Source organism: Canis lupus, chromosome X (genome assembly GCF_011100685.1).
Source record: "Canis lupus familiaris isolate Mischka breed German Shepherd chromosome X, alternate assembly UU_Cfam_GSD_1.0, whole genome shotgun sequence".
Taxonomy (NCBI): domain Eukaryota; kingdom Metazoa; phylum Chordata; class Mammalia; order Carnivora; family Canidae; genus Canis; species Canis lupus.
The window spans coordinates 22,531,638-22,536,485 of NC_049260.1; the positions used below are offsets into that span (position 1 = coordinate 22,531,638).

Genomic DNA, 4,848 nt, shown 5'->3' on the forward strand with positions numbered 1-4,848 from the left:
GTGGAGCAGGGGACCAGCAATGGGAGTTGTCACACGCCTCCCCGGTGATCAAAACCACAATCGTACCAGTCAGATCTAGGCCCAGGAGCACAGGACGAAGCACTCACCGGGACGCTGTGACCAAAGAAGAGCACCCTCCTTGGCCACGGAAACGCGCGCGAGCCTCCGGAGCGGCCAAGAAGGTGCAGGCAGGACAAAGCCCCAGAGCTCTGAGTTCCCGCGGCTTCCTCCGGGAGGGGGACGGGGCGCTGGCGGTGGCAGTGGTGAGCGCCTCGTCGGCGTCGGGAAGGCGTCCATAGCGGATCCTCTCGGCAGCGCCTGCCTGGCAGCAGGCGTCCGAACACAGCCGTCTCGGGACACAGGCTGCCTTCCCAGACAGCCTCTCCTCTTGCAGAGGTTTGAAGACCACTCACGCGCTGCGTCTGCGAGGAGTTTAACTGCTGGGCTGGCCCCGAGGGCCGGCAGAGGCCCTGGAGCTCCTGGCAAGCGGCCCGAGGCAAAGGGAAACGCCGCCTCGTCCCCTTGCCTCCTGAGCTTGGCGAAAACCCCCGGGAGGCCGGCAACGGCCGGCACAGGCTCTCAGCCCGTCGACATCGCCTCGCTGAGCGAAGGGCCGATGGCTGCAGCACCGCCCGTGGCCAGGTCCTCTGGCAAGACCGTGCGTCCCCTCACTTCACACGCGCAAGTCCCCAGCTTCTGCCTTCGGCCGCGGCGGTCTCGGGCCAGACGCCAACGTGGAGGAGCTGCCGCTTGCAACATCCACTCGGATGCAGGCTTCCGGGCGTACGACTGACCCACGAGACCTTCACTCACCAGGCCTCTACCTGCACGCAACCCCCGGGGCCGTCACGTCCTTTCTGACAGGAGACCACAAAGCAGTGGTGGCTGCGCACTGCTGTGGCCTCAGGGGCACCTCGGACAAGACGCCGCCCCGCCCGGGAGGACACGGACCAGGCAGCACCTCTGCGTGCCGGGAAACCTCCACTCCATCCCGCTCAGGAGCACGGGTTCCGGGTCCCGGCTCTCCAGGTCCCACTCGGACGTCTGACACTTCTTTGTCCCGTGGCCCAAGCAAAGTCCTCTCAGACCCTCAGCTGCCAGCACGGCGGCGCGGGGCCTGGTTGCACACCTGGCCCCCGAAGAGAAACTGAAACGAGACGGAGGAGCGCCTCAGGACAACTCGTGGTCCACGGCACAGCAGCTCTCATTGCTCGTCCCCTCCCCACGTTTCAAACGTGCAAAAGGCCAAGGTCCACACGGACACACGGAGGCTCCCACACCCGCAGTACACCAGGGGGTCCCGCCATCCCCCTGCGCACAGACACGATGCACGCGCGCGTTTGAGAAACAACCCGACAGCTCAAGGGAGACGGCTTACCGTGCCACGGGCAATCCGCAGGGCCTTCGGCCATCCTGTAGCTGGAGGCACCACAGTAGGCGACGTGAGTCTTCCCATCATTCTAGGAGACCTCGGGGAGCATGGCGTACCCCTGCCGAGCCCTGCCCAGCCCTGCCGCCAACTGGCGGTGTGGCCTGAAGAAAATCAGGTGTTTGCGATCCTCGGTTCCCTTCTTGCAAGATGGTCACACGCTCATACCTTGCCCAGGCTCTGAAGCTGCAACGAGATGACAACTATCAGCATTACTCTGATGCCTGGTCCACCACACCCTAGCTCCCGCTACTTGGCACGTGACCAGACTCCAGACTCGGGGGAGAGCTCTCAACAGGGGACTGAGCTAAGCCCTAGCGGTCAAACTGCAATGGCCAACAGCGGCGGCACTGTTAAGAGCCCAGCGTCTTCTCAGAACTATACCATACATGCAGGGGCGGCTGGCCCCCACATGCCCACGGACCTGGAATGCATATCAGGAACCTGAGAATTCCCACCGGAATATTAGAAGAAAAAAAAAAAAGGGAGAGAGTGAGGGAGAGAGAGACAGAGGCAGAGAGAGAGAGAATGAGCGAGAGGCAAAGACAGAGACAGACAGAGAGAGAAAAGAACAGACGGTGTCCGCTGGTCCAGCCTCCAATACACACGACCGTTGTATTGGCTTCCCTGGAACTTAACACACCAGAGGACCGCTGGTTCCCACAGGGAGGCCCCTGTCACGACCACCCCGTGCTTCGGTACTGGGAGAGAGATGGCAAAACCTTCAGCCCACCTACCCCGACCTACCTAATCAGAAGGACGGAGGGATGGCTGGAGGCAACGTGGTTCTGCGAGAAGCCCTCCCAGGAGGCCTCGAGAGCCGAAGTTGGAGAAAACTACTCTCTGCATCGCTTCCTTTTGGGAATCTCAACATTCAACCCGCACGAGATTCGGCTTCAACGTTCCACTTTTTGAAGAAGGGCATCAGAAATGCCTTGATCAGGCCAGCACAAAGGGAGCAGGCTGCTAAAGAGGCCAGGACACCAAATTCAGAAGAGGCATGGCATGTACACGAACGGAACGGGGATAGCAGATACACGAAAGAAGGGTCGTTTGCATCAGCAAAGCCAGCAAGCGCAGCTGCTCTTCCTGAAGACTGTGGGTTCCGCTGCCACAGGGAACATGGGGACGGGGCGAAGGGACTGCCAAGTGCGCACGTGCTCACATATGCCCGGTGGGCACACCAGGTGAGGCACGGCCCACGGGACTGCCCCAGGAGCCCTGCACTCCACAGATCACTCTGCAGGGGGCAATCGGCCTGCTGAAAGGGGGCTAGGCCGTAGCTCTCGTAGCTTCACGTCAGATAGTCCAACAATATGGATGGAATTAGGATACCAGGTGTGGAAAACAAGGGATTACTGCAGAGCAAAGCCAAGGAGAAAAGGCATGGTTTCCAAACATTTTGCTTTCATCGGACACTGTTGCCTGCCAGCCTGTTTCGGAAAGAGGTCCAGGCAGCAGGCTCACGAAAGAGATTCCAACAGTATCAATGGATATGGTTTCCAAACGCAGGACACCAAAGGAGTCTGGAGCCCCAAAGGCAGGGGAGCATGCGGGCCCTCCCGGAAACCTGGTTTCATCCGCCACAGCGAACAGGGGGACGTGGAGAAAAGCCCTGAACGTAGGTCCACTGGTATTCTCACATCATCGCTGGTTGGCGGCTGGTCAGCAGGATCCAGGGGACTCCCGAGGAGGCAACAGAAAGAGCGACAGATGAGGCTGTTGTGAGAAATCAGCCTGCTTCGGAAAGAGGGCCCCGAGGCAGGCTCACGAGACCGATTTCAACAATATCAACGGAATTAGCATTCCAAACAGAAGAAACCAAAGGACTCTGGGGCACCCAAGCCAAGGAGACCAGGCGGGGTTTCCCAGAACTCTGCTTTCATCAGCCACAGCGAACCTAGGCATAAGGAGACATGCCCTGAACGTAGGTACACTCGTCTTCTTACATCATCCCTGGTGGGATGGCTGGTCGGCAGGACCCACGGGACTTCCCAGGGGCACTAGAACGGGCCACAGTTCAGGCTGGGGCCAGGGAAAAGCCTGAGTACGAAGACGACAGGGAGCGGGCTCATGAGAGAGATTTCAACAATATCAATGGAATTAGGTTTCCACAGAAAAAAGCAAAAGAATCTGAAGCACCAAATCCAAGGAGAGCGCACAAGCTTTCCTAGACCTCTGTTTTCATCGGCCACAGTGAACTCGGGGATGGGGAGAAATGCCCTGACTGTACGGACAAGTTCATTTTCACATCATCCGTGGTGGGATGGCTGGTCAGCAGGACCCACGGGACTCCCCAGGAGGCACTGGAACGTCCCACAGATCAGGCTGGGGCTAGTAAGCAGCCTGCTCCCCAAGAGGGCCGGCATCAGCTCAAGAGAGGCTTTTCAACAATAGGCATGGATTTAGGATTCCAAACGGAAGGATCAAAAGGACTCTGGAGCACCAAAACCAAGGAGAGCATGAGAGCTTTCACCCAACTCTTGTTTCACGGGCCACAGCGAGCTGGGGGATGGGGGGAAATACCCTGAACGTAGGTACACTGGAATTGTCACATCATCCCTGGCGGGAAGGCTGGTGAGCAGGCCCCACTGGACTCCCCTGGGCGCACCAGAACGACCCACATACCAGGCAGGGACAGCAATCAGCTTCCTTCTGAACGAGGGCCCAGCAGCAGGCTCATGAGTGAGACTTCAACAATATCAATTGAATTAGGTTTCCAGACACAGGAAACCCAAAGGCTCTGGACCGACAGAGCCATGGAGAACACTCGGGTTATCCAATACACAATACACTGCTTCTACGGGACACAGTGACCCTGGGGGTAGGGAGAAATGCCCTGAACTGGGTACCCAAGTATTCTACCATCATCCCTGGTGGGATGGCTGGTGAGCAGGACCCACGGGACTCCCCCGGAGACAATGGACAGGCCCGTAGATCAGGCTTCGTCCAAGAATCAGCCAGGTTCTGAACGAAGGGACCAGGAGGCTCAGGAGATCGATTTCAACAATACCAATGGAATTATCATTCCAAACAGAGGAAACCAAAGGACTCTGGGGCACCCAAGCCAGGGAGAGCGTGCAGGCTTTCCCAGAACTCTGGTTTCACGGGCCACAGCGAGCAGGGGAACGGGGGTTAATACCCTGAACGTAGGTACACTAGAATTGTCACATCATCCCTGGTTGGTGGCTGGTCAGCAGGACACATGGGCCTCCCAAGGAGGCCACAGAAAGACCCACAGATCAGGCTGTTGTGAGTACTCAGCCTGCTTCGGAAAGAGGGCCCCGCAGCAGGCTCACGAGAGAGATTTCAACAATATCAAAGGAATGAGTTTTCCAAACAGAAGAAACCAAAGGACTCCTGAGATCCACAGCCAAGGAGAGCGTGCGAGCTTTCCCTATACCTTGGTTTCTTCAGCC

The 4,848-nt window shown here is 58.3% G+C and overlaps 1 long non-coding RNA gene across 1 annotated transcript; it reads right to left on the reverse strand.

The window, feature by feature from the left end:
• Positions 1–624: 624 nt before the first annotated feature.
• LOC119878015 lies at positions 625–4,426 on the reverse strand. The gene is made up of 3 exons (XR_005385927.1): positions 2,177–4,426; positions 1,379–1,615; positions 625–1,147 (listed from the first exon to the last, which is right to left on the reverse strand). It is a non-coding gene; the product is annotated as an uncharacterized LOC119878015 (long non-coding RNA).
• Between the last annotated feature and the right edge of the window lie 422 nt (positions 4,427–4,848).